The following is a 12525-nucleotide window of genomic DNA, read 5'->3' on the forward strand; positions in this document are numbered from 1 at the left end:
AAGACCCATTAAACGTAACATACCTTATAGCTAATTGTATAAGACCCATTAAACGAATCAATCTCTAGATGAAGAATTTTGTACTCAAAGTTCTAAATTTGAAACTTAAAATGTTTACAGAAAGTAAACGGATGGGTTCCAATGTTCTGAGCCTCCATTTGCTTATTTTTCTTTAAACTCTCCTAGAAAAACTAACTATTTGGGCTCTTAATGAATCAATCTCTAGATGAAGAATTTTGGACGCAAAGTTCTAAATTTGAAACTTAAAACGTTTACATAAAGTAAACAGATGGGTTCCAACGTTCCGAGCCTCCATTTGCTTATTTTTCTTTAAACTCTCTTAGAAAACTAACTATTTGGGCTCTTGAATGTTGGATATGGAGGCTGACTATTTGCAGTAAAAATCTGATAGAGTAGGCGATCCATTTGCCTAATATATATAAATATATATACTAAATATTTATATATAGTAGGCGGTTATATCTGTTAAATCTATATATATATAATAAATTGAAATCATATATATACCCATTAGTCGATGCTTTCAAAATGTACATTTCTCATTCTTCATACCCTCTCTTTGCATACTTCATTAATACAAAACTTTTAGTCAATATATCTCCTTACATTTTCTCTATCATGTTTTTTGTGTTCATTTAGATCGAGTGTGTGTGTTGTTGTGTGATCCTAAGAATGGGCATTAGAGCGAGGCGAGATTCACCGCAATCTATGAGGATGGAAAGTTCAAAGACAATAATTGAAAAGTTTGATGGATTCTATATCAGTTTCTAGAAGATGTAGATTGAAGATTATATGTACCATAAAAATCTTTAGAAACCCCTTTTGGGGGTGAAGCCAGATACCATAACCGCGGAGGAGTGGAAACTCAAGGATCGTCACACCTTACGGTTGATCTGGTTGATGCTGTCCAGGAACACGACGTTCAACATCATCAAAGAGAAGATGACATCGGGCCTATTGAAGGTGTTGTCGAATATGTACGAAAATTCGTCGGCTATGAAGAAGATGTTGTCAAATATATACAAATGTCTGAAGGTAGATTTGTTGCAGATCATATAAATTAGTTCAACGTGATTGTCAGTCAATTGAGCTCAGTGGAAATTATGTTTAAAAAATGAAATTAAAGCTTTAATTTTGATGTCATCTTTACCCGAGACGTGGTATACTGTTGTTGCTGCAATCAACAGTTCACGAGAATCTAATAAACTTAAGTTTGATGAAATTCGAGATGTCGGTAGTATTCCCAAATGGGAAATTAGAGATTCATCTGGCAATACTCTTAGTGTTGATCGAAGGGAAAGAAGTAAATCAAAGAGCCGAAGGGAAAGAAGTAAATCAAAGAGCCCAAACAAACATGGGCGATCAAAATAAAGGGATCGAGAAAATTCTCCAAACAAACCAAACATAAAGTGTTAAAAATGTGGAGAAAAATGACACTTTCGGACAAATTGTACAAGATTGAAGAAAAGAAAAATCACAATATATTATTTCTTTTCAATTTTTTCTTATTTACGACATAATGAGCCCGGATAATTGTGTGGATGTACCCCAGATGGTAGAGCAATTATTTTGCATGCGAGAGGTGCAGGGATCGTTACCATGCATCTCCAAAGAATACTATCAATTGTTAAATATATTATTCTTTTCAATTTTTTCTTATTTATGACATAATGAGGAGAGATAGTTTTTCATTTTCACTATTTAGTTTTTCATTTTCACTATTATTGATGACGGGACCTATGAGTTTTGTGATGTAACAATTGTGAGGATGTAGCTAAGATGGTAGTGCTCTCTTTGCATGCGAGAGGTACGGGGATCGATTGCCCACATCTTCATTAGTCTTCTTTTACCCGCATCTCCATTAGTCTTCTTTTATTAATGATCAATCAGTAGAATTGATTGTATTTGTTGGGTTTTATGTCCTAAAACTCATAGTTTGAATTTATTGAATAAAGTGAATGTTACGATGATTAATCTAAATCCAATAAACTAAGAACACTCGAGCTATAGTATGATTACTTGAACTATATGTAGATACACCAGAGTGGATGAAGTTCAAGTATATAGTCAAATCCAATAAACTAAGAACACTCTGGCTATTGTATGATTACTTGAACTATATGTAGATACATCAGAGTGGATCAAGTTCAAGTATATAGTCAAAATGATCTATAGTACAGGGATAAAGTTGAGTACTTTATTCTAGGGACACTATGGATGCGGCCCACTTTTGTATATGATATAAACAATGTGATCACTAAATTGTACATGTGGAGACATGTGAGTGGGGGCGTCCTATGCAATGAGTATTGCATAAGATCGGACCATGAAGAAAACCACTCACAACTTTATAATGTCGTTTATTGTTGAGACTATTTTTTTCATTCGATAACCTAGGTAACTCGATCTTAATCCTAAGCTAACTATGAACTCCTGTTTATTCGGAATTATCCTTAGATTTGCATGGGTGAGAGTGGCCCGAGTTCGCCGACTCAATAAGCCTCCCATTTCAGGGGTAAGACTGGTGAATAGTTGGGGACATAGAGTGTAAGATGAAATTCACTCCTACCCGCCTTTAGGGATAATAGAGAGGTTGTTCACTCAAGTACTGACTCCAAGTCTTGAATAAGGGGCCCCACCCTCTCACTGGCCCAAGAGGGGTTTGGTTTGGTGGTTGGACCACAAACCAATTGTTCATTAGATGATCAGTGGGACTCAAGGAACAAGAAGTAACTTTAGGGGTAAAATAGTAAATTGACCCAGCTCTAGTTACGAACAACCTGTGAAGGATCGACTTACTAATCATGGAAATATCAATTGGACAGAAATATATATAGTGAGGGGAGTGCAACTACTAGGCTATAGTGGAGTGTCCTAGTAGTTAACGAATGTTGGTTAACAAGGTTAATGAGTTTAGCCAGTTAATCTCGGATCGTTAGAGCCCATGATCTGTAGGTCCATTAGGTCCCCCTGCTAGCTCATATCGGACTGAACCTTAGAACAGTGTGACGAGTGAGTTCGAAGTGTTTGAATTCAAATTAGGGAATATACGCTAAATATATACGATATATTTAATCGCATTTTGTTTTATTTATGAATTAAACAAAAAGAGAATTAGAGATTTTTAAATAAGATTTAAATATTTTAATTATGAATAGGGATTCATAATCAATATAATGAATATGTGCTGAATTGATTGGGATTGACATTTTATTTAATGTAAATTTTAATTAAATTGTTTAATTAATCATTTATTATTATTTTTATTTGAAATTAATTATTTAAATTAATTGTTGAATTAAAATAAAGAAAGTCAAAATGTTGACTTCACCCAATGGAAAAATCCATGTTTGAGTTAGTGGAATATCGAGTATCAATATATGGTTTAACTAAACTTGCATGTTTGCCACATAATCCCACAAATTTGAGTGGAATTTTTTGTGTCAAAATTTGGTTAAATCAAACTTGCATGCTTGCGGTGATCCCACAAATTTGAGTGGAATTTTGAGTGTCAAATTTAGTAATCTCAAATTTGCATGAACATGCAAATATGACTCTATAAATTGATTAAGGTACATGGAAAGTTTGCTTGAAAAACTTTGAGAAAATCTCTCAAAACTCTCTCTTTACATATACTAAATTCCTATCAAGTTTAGTCACTCACCGGATTGCACAATCTCGTTCTAAGGCCGAAGAATAGTAGGGAAGACATTAGTGGTGGTTCGAAACCGGTTCGTGAGGAAAAAGAAATTTGAACTACAAAAGGTTAGTATTCAAACTCATTGAGTTTTAATGCTTTTGAACATGCTAGCTAATTTACTATAATTGTTGTACTTAGAGTGCCTAAGATCCAAATTTCTTCCGCACGTGTTATAGCAACACCATCAATTGGTATCAGAGCAAGTTTTAGGCACTTCATTTACATTAATTTGAACATGGTGGGTACCATTTCATGAATGAAATTTTGTGGTTGCTAAAGTGGATGTTTTTTTTTTTTTTTTTTTGCTTGCATGGTATTCAATTATAGTAATTGGCCTAATGTATATGGGGTTAATGAGTGAAGAAAGGTCTGTAATTTTTATGGAGTCATTAGAATCCATTTTAGGTTGATCGAAAATGGAAGAGATAGCAAGCTGAACTGAAGAAGATGGAAGAGGTGGTTCGGGTGTTTTTTTCTGCTAGTTAGGGTCCGGTTCAACGTTTGTAAGGGTTGGTTTGGCCTGTTCCTGATCCTTGGGAGCGGTTCAAGTTATTATTAATTATTAATGTAATAATTTAGTTAATTGCTTGCTTTAAAATGCCAAAACCAATCCACTTTAGTGTGTTTAATTAATTATGCATTATGAATGTATGTTTTAATTAATAGAAAATGTATGTGCATAAAGTATGTCATATAGATTTAAAATCCCACCATAGGCTAAGCATGTTTCATGCATTCCAAGTATGTTGTAAGTGTTATAATGTATAGTATGCATGTTTAGGGTTCCATGAGATAGATATAAATTGTTATATTATTGCATGGAATGGATGATTATATAATTGTTATATAAAGCATGTTGGAAGAATGTTATAGGTTATTTTCAACGTCATAAAACGAGATAGACGTTAAAATCTATAACAAAGATAAATGCATACTCACTTAAGGTTAACAACCAAGCATGATGAATTTTAATAGTTAAAATAGGTCGATATCTTGTAAAACTGTGGGTACAAGAAAGCTCACCTGACATGATCTTGTCTAAGGCTGGAGGTACTTAAGTTGACGGTTTACGGAACACCTGCTACCTGGAGATCGGGTCAATACTTGAGCTTAGTTAGTCCAGTTTTAATAGCATGCGTGAGTGATGTAAGGATTTAAAAAAAAAATGAAAAATTACCTAGACATCATAGGTAAAAATCGAGTATAAATGTTATATTTGGAAAAATCACCTAGACTTAAGTTATATTTAATTAGCCGGAATATACTAAGTAATAAGTATACCCAACCGTCTAAAATACTTAGTGGGAGGAAAAAGGTATATGAGATATATCTTTTTCTTTTTACGCTCTCTGGATAATTCACACCGTGAGATTCATGCTCGGCCTCGTGTCACCCGAGGAGCGTCTCCATTCCGAAGGTATTTGCATGAGTCAATAACAAGGTGAATAGAGAAAGTATTTATAGTAAGTGGGAGAAGGAAGTATATCAACACATCCTATGGTCTCCACCACTAGGTTGCATCGTGAAATTCCCATGTTCCGCCTGCATGTTGCCCTAGAGCAACTACCCATTCAGAGGGTCGTAACATGGGAGTCGGAACAACGCAAACTCTAGAAATTGATAGGATTTCTTAGGTCCATTCCTAACTTTGGCTTTTTAATTTGATAGCATTGTTGGGGCCGATCTCTGAGGTCTGAAAATGGTGGGTCACACTTACGAAGAATTACTAAGAGTTAGTATATTCTTAACCAAAGTAGCGATAACTAAAATACTATAGGAATAAGAGTTATTCAGGGATTAGTGTTTAAGTCAAGAATGTCTTGGTTTAGTGAAGGAGTGATTGAGTGCCCCTCGGTAGCAATTGCTCTAACTCACTAAAGTATCGTTGTAAATTAATAGTTTTTGGGTATATTATTACATTTGTTAAACTTGATTGGATTAAAAAGGATTAAGTCAATTCGCTAATAGAATTTGTTTTAAATAGAATTTGTTTTAAATCTCAGCATGTCAAGCTCAATAGTACAATTACTCGCTTCTGAGAAATTAAAAACAATTACGCAACAAGGAAATCAAACCTAAACACAATACTTGCAAATGATGATTTTGATGGTATTAATATAACACATGCGGAAGCAATTTGGATCTTAGGCACTTTTAGAACATCAATTATAGTAAATAACTAGCATGTTCATAAGTATTAAAACTTAATGAGTTTAGATACTAACCTTTTGTAGTTCAAACTCTTTTTTCCTCACGAACCGGTTTCGAACCACCACTAGTGTCTTCTCCATTATCCTCCGGCCTTAGAACGGGATTGTGGAATCCGGTGAGTGACTAAACTTGGGAGGGATTTTGTATATGTGAGAAGTTTTTCTCAAGGTTTTTCACCAGGAAGAAGAAGACCTTCCATGTACCATGATCACTCTATTTAAAGAGTCATGTTTGCATGTTCATGCAAATTTGAGATCACCAAATTTTGACACTTAAAATTCCACTCAAATGTTTGGGATTATGTGGCAAGCATGCATGTTTGAGTTAACCAAATTTTGACACTTAAAATTCCACTCAAACTTGTGGGATTTATTTGGCAAGCATGCAAGTTTGGTTAAACCAAATTTTGACACCTCAAAATTTCACTAACATGGAATTTTTCATTAAATGGAGTCAACATTTTGACTTTCTTCATTTTAATTCAACAATTAATTTGAATATGAATTTCAAATTAAAGTAACATTAAATGATTAATTGAACTATTTAATTAATATTTAATATTAATTCAAATGCCAATCCCAATCAATTTGAACACATAATTGATTAAGATTTTAAATCTTATTTACATATCTCAGATTCTCTCTTTTTGTTTAATTCGTAAATAAAACAAAAATGCGGTTAAATATATCGTATATGTAGCGCATATTTCCTAATTTGAATTTGAACACTTCGAACTCACTCGTCACACTGTTCTATGGTTTAGTCCGATATGAGCTAGCAGAGGGACCTAATGGACCTATAGATCTTGGGCTCCAACGATCCAAGATTAACCGGTTAAACTCATTAACCTTGTTAACCAACATTCGTTAACTACTAGGACACTCCACTATAACCTAGTAGTTGCACTCCCCTCACTATAGATATATTTCTATCCATTTGATATAACCATGATTAGTAAGTCGATCCTTCACAGGTTGTTCGTAACTAGAGCTGGGTCAATTTACCATTTTACCCCTAAAGTTACTTCTTCTTTCTTATGTCTCACTGATCCTCTAATGAACAATTGGTTTGTGGTCCAACCAGTAAACCGAATCCCTCTCAGGCTAATGAGAGGGTGGGTTCCTTGTTCAAGACCTGGAGTCAGTGCTTAAGGGAACTACCACTCTTCTATCCCTAAAAGTGGGTAGGAGTGAATTCCATCTTGCACCCCACGTCTCAGCCATTCACCCTGTCTTACCCCTGAAATGGGAGGCCTATTGAGTCGGCGAACTAGAGCCACTCTCACCCATGCAAATCTAAGGATAATTCCGAATAAACAGGAGTTCATGGTTAGCTCAGGATTAAAACCGAGTTACCTAGGTTATCAAATGAAAAGAAAATCTGTCTCAACAGTAAACGACATTATAAAGTGAGAGTGGTTTTCTTCATGGTCCGATCTTATGCAATACTCATTGCATAGGATGCCCCCACTCACATGTCTCCACATGTACAATTTAGTGATCACATTGTTTATATCATATACAAAAGTGGGCCGCATCCATAGTGTCCCTAGAATAAGGTACTCAGCCTTATCCTTATACTATAGATCATTTTGACTATATATACTTGAACTTGATCCACTCTTATTTCTCTACATATAGTTCAAGTAATCATACTATAGCTAGAGTGTTCTTAGTTTATTGGATTTAGATTAATCTTCGTAAAGTTCACTTTATTCAATAACAATCTTTACTGAATAAACAACAATAATAACTTTATTGAAAATAGAATATGTTTTTGTTTACAAACTATGAGTTTTAGGACATAAAACCCAACAGATTTGAGGTTTGTTTTAACTACGGAATGTCCCCTAGACCCCTGCTGAAATGCAAACCGAATAGTTTGGGTTGCATTTGACAAAAAGGGTAAGGGGAAAGATAAGATTCCTACTGACCACAAACTTAAGGTTCAAAATGCAGATAATGGAAAATGTTTCCATTGCAATAAAAACGGGCACAAGAAAAGTCACTGCCCAAATTACCTTGCAGAGAATAAAGCCGAAAAGGCACAACAAGGTAAATATGATTTACTAGTTGTAGAAATACGTTTAGTAGAGTATGATCACTTAACTTGGATACTGGATTCAGGGGCCACTAATCATATTTGTGCTGTTTTTTCAAGAAACTAGTTCCTGGAGAGTGTTTGCAGAAGGCGAGATAACACTCAGGGTTGGAATAGAAGAAGTTGTCTCAGCAAGATCAGTAGGAAATTTAAATTTTTTTTCGGAGATAGATTCATTATATTAGATAATATACTTTGAAAACTACCTAAATTATGTCCTAAAAATTTGAAAACATAAGTTGTAATTGATAATTACACAAAAATTTCCCTAAATCCATGAACTCGTGTCCAAGTAGTCAATCCTAAAGATTGTAACTAGCATAGAGTAATTGAAGCTCCACATGAAGTAATTTAAAGTTCCCGTTACTTAACTAAAGTATATTCAGCTTTAAAGAAGCATGAGTTGCACTTAAGTTCATGAAATGCTTATAGACTCTAACTCTTAGTACTATTATTGCCAGTACGTTTCATATGAGTCTTTCATAAATGAAACTAGGTGCATTCAATACAACTTTATTTTCTTGTCATACGAGGCAAAATGGAAGAATTAAATCAAACAAACTGATGTACTGAACCGAATCAATCCAACCCAAATTGATTAGTTTGTTTCCTTTGTTGGGTTGTTGATTTATTTGATAACCCTGGTATATTATAACAATTCAACTTTTCATTTTATAGCCGTCCAACCACTCGAAGAAAAATATATTTGAATAGAAGCTAATAATATTTGTTTTGGTGGTATGATTCTCACTTAGAGTGCAAGAGGTTTTGAGTTCAATTCTTGTAATGCCCTATGTCTAAATTTTTTACTTATCAAAGGACTTCATATTAATATAAACCTTTTGTTCCTATTATCAAACATACCTCTTAACTTTTGTACACCAATTGTTGGGCAACCAATAGTAAAAAGTCTTTATTTACATCCCAAGACTTTATACTTACCATTTTAGGAAACAAAGAAAAAAAAAAAAAAGAAGAAGAAGAAAGCTATCTGTTCTTATTATGTTCTTGTTTTGTTCTAAACGACATATTCTCATCAAGGACTTCATGTGTTTCCTACAATACAACAAAATACGACCTTAATACCTAGGCTCAAGAATTCATATATACGTTTCAAAGTGCATAACAAGGGCATTTGGTCTAGTGGTATGATTCTCGCTTTAGGTGCGAGAGGTCTCGAGTTCAATTCTCAGAATGCCCCTTTAAGAGATTGTAGAATTAAAGATATTTACGAAGTAAATAAATACACATTAAAATAACATAAGTTAAATACAGAGGTACGGGGATTGTTACCATGCATCTCCACTTCAAAAATGATTAATGATCGTTACCATGCATCTCCATTAGTCTTACTTCAAAATGATTAATGATCAACAAGTACAATTTATTAATTAAGAATTCCGTGTATTGGTTGTAAAGGGTTGATGATAGTATTCTATAAGTTATTCATGATTGAAATGCTCAACAAAATGCTTTTAGCCACTCCCAACAAATATATCAAGTGAGAGCTAAAAATGATAGATGTTCAAGAAGGGAAATTTCGTCTAGTGGTATTATTCTTGCTTAGGGTGTGAGAGGTCATATGACAATAGTGAGATTGTTCATATCATTATGATTCTAATTTGAGATTACATTTACTCGCGTTTTTTCTAGCATGAGATTGCAATCCCATTATAAATATTGTTAAATGGTAGCATTTTTCTAACATGAGATAGCAATCTCATTATAACTATTGTTAAATGGTCGCAAAGAATGCACAACGTAGTAAAATTGTGAAAGGGACGAAGTAAATCCCAAAGGAATGCACATATGTTTTAGTGGCAATGCAGCTTCAACCAAAATAATTTGAGCGGAGTCATTCATAATCTCAAACGTACAAGTAGGTTCTAAAGCACAAAAACATGTGGATAAATTTTAAATATAGAGGCGCATAAAACATATGTTCTAGCAACTAAAAATGAAAGATTCATTACAAGGGCATTTGGTTTAGTGGTATGATTCTCGCTTCGGGTGCGAGAGGTCTCGAGTTCGATCCTTGAAATGCCCCCTTCAATTATATCAAGTTGTACAAAGAAATAAAGATGTTTGAAAAAGGAAGAAGAAGAAGCTATATTTAATCTTTTTAATTATAATTTATAGGAGGGTTTGAGAAAGTCTTGCAAAAGAAGATGATGGCAGTACTATTTATTTTCTATTGCAGAATTTTGATAGAGCATCGACCCTAACTTCAAAGGCATTACACCCTTGACCCTAACTACAAGGGCATTTGGTCTAGTGGTATGATTCTCACTTTGGGTGCGAGAGGTTTCGAGTTCGATTTTTGAAATGCTCCCAACAATTATATCAAATTGAATAAAGAAATAATTCACATGGATGTTTGAAAAAAAAAAAAAAAAGAAGAAGAATAGAAGACTTGAGATTCTCTTCCAATCATTTCATGAGGACTTGAGATTCTTTCAGCAGTGAGACAATGATTATGCGCCTCAACGAACAAGTCAACTGTGCAAAATTCAGATATGAAATGAGCATGCCAAGACATGCAGCCATAGACAACACGCCATGGGCAATCATGACCGTGACTTCTGTCCCCACACAATTTATTGATAACCAACTCTTCATATACTCAGCATTGTAGGACGAGGCTGATTTTAGGTCTCTCGATGCGCTTCCAGCTGATCTCAGAATGAGGAGTCTTTTCCAATCTACTAGGAGCTGTTGAAAATCACTTCTCGGTTCGTTGACTCTTCATGTCTTCTCTATTGGTGTCTTCCCTACTTTCTTCTCATGAAAATCTTTCTTCTTTGCATGACGTCATACCAACTGCTTCTACTTGATGTCTTCTTGGTCAGAATAATAACGTTTCAAGTTACTGACGTGGACAACAAGGTTAGTCCGCATCCATAAGAGCAATTGGATCCTATATGAGGTCTTCATAATCTTATGGATAACTTTGACTAGTCCATAGTATTTTTGCACTAGTCTTTGGTTCTTGTTGCTTTGAACTCAAATTTGATATGACGTTAACTTATATAAACTCTCTATTTTTCTTGAAATTGTTATTGTTGACGCTTCCGACTGACCCTTCTCTTCATCCATCTGGTATTTTTGTGTGAACATGTGTTGCTTCCGTGACTTGTTTTTTTTCTTCCTTCTCCAATAAAGGCGTTGGCTTGGTGTCTTTGCCGAGCATTTGAGTGATCATTGACAAGAGCCTCTGCGGGTCTAATAAACTTGACTGTTAACAAGTCATTTAGCTTTTCATAGAACTTAGCTAGCTCAGGCTCAACCGCATGACATTTGTTTGTGGCAGGCGATCTTGACTGCAACATAAAACTAATCTTGTGATTTATCTCTCCTGGTGGGGATAAATCCATTATCTGACCTTCTTGTTTTGCGTTGTGGTGTTCATGTAGTGGCAACAAGGTTGCTATTGAGGTTTGCTCACTCGAGCTCCCCTTTCAATTACAACAATAGCAGCAAACGTAGATTCATCGTGGCTAAGATTCTTTCTCAACTGTAGTATCGACATCATTTTCACCCCTCTTGGTTGATGGATGTTTTTCTGAATTATCGTCGAATTAGACTCCATTACAACTAGGCATTTTGCTAGGGACATGTAAATGACTTTGTGTTCCAGTAGGACGTTCATCCCTAACACGACGTCGAAGTCATCCATTTCAACTATCACAAAATGATTTGCCTAGTCCAAGGTTCCAGCTTGATTAGAGTTCTCATTGTGACTCTTAAAACAGGTAAAGCTTCCAATTTGACGGCGTTCATCTTTCCTGTATCTCGATGCTGAAGGATGTTAAAATATTTTGCATTGGTCTCGATAATGAGTTGTGGGTGGTTCTAGAGTCGACAATGGTGTTCCTTGCTACTTTGTGCTTTATCCAGACCTTGACATACATAATAATATATATATATATATATATATATATATTCTTTTAACTATAGCACATATGGTCCATGAAAGAATTGTAACTCTTATGCTCATTAATATTATAATGGTTACCACCTAAATTATAACGTAAAGTTAGAGAATTGATGTCCAATTAGCCAACCCTAAATTTGTAATCTTGGTAGAGTGATTGAAATTACAATGGAAGTAGTTTAAACTCCTAGTACCTTAAATGAAGTTGATCTCTTCTAATAAAACATGAATTTCTCTTTAATATCGTTAATACAATTATGCTTCATCTTGAACCTTTCAAACAGGAAACTAAAAGTAAGTTCAATTGAACTCCATTTTATTGTCATCTTGAATGATGTGTAGGATATATTCTTGATTTACCTTGATATTTCATATTAGTTAAGCTTTTTGCAAAATCACAAGTAGACCACAACAACAACGAGCTTGGGTCTGTTTATTATTTTAAAGAAATTTTTATTCTCCATTCATCTGTAATAACTCTCCAACTAAATTCATATTATGCAACGAAACAAATTTTTTACTCCTAAGAAATAAAATATGCACTTTAACTAAAATTTCA

The 12525-nt window shown here is 34.4% G+C and overlaps 1 non-coding gene across 1 annotated transcript; it reads left to right on the plus strand.

Annotated features, from left to right (window-relative positions):
• The first annotated feature begins 9161 nt into the window (after positions 1–9161).
• TRNAP-UGG (transfer RNA proline (anticodon UGG)) lies at positions 9162–9233 on the plus strand. The gene has a single exon. It is a non-coding gene; the product is annotated as a tRNA-Leu (tRNA).
• Positions 9234–12525: the final 3292 nt, after the last annotated feature.

This window comes from Cucurbita pepo, chromosome 3 (genome assembly GCF_057944985.1).
Source record: "Cucurbita pepo subsp. pepo isolate OVF chromosome 3, ASM5794498v1, whole genome shotgun sequence".
Classification (NCBI taxonomy): Eukaryota; Viridiplantae; Streptophyta; class Magnoliopsida; order Cucurbitales; family Cucurbitaceae; genus Cucurbita; species Cucurbita pepo.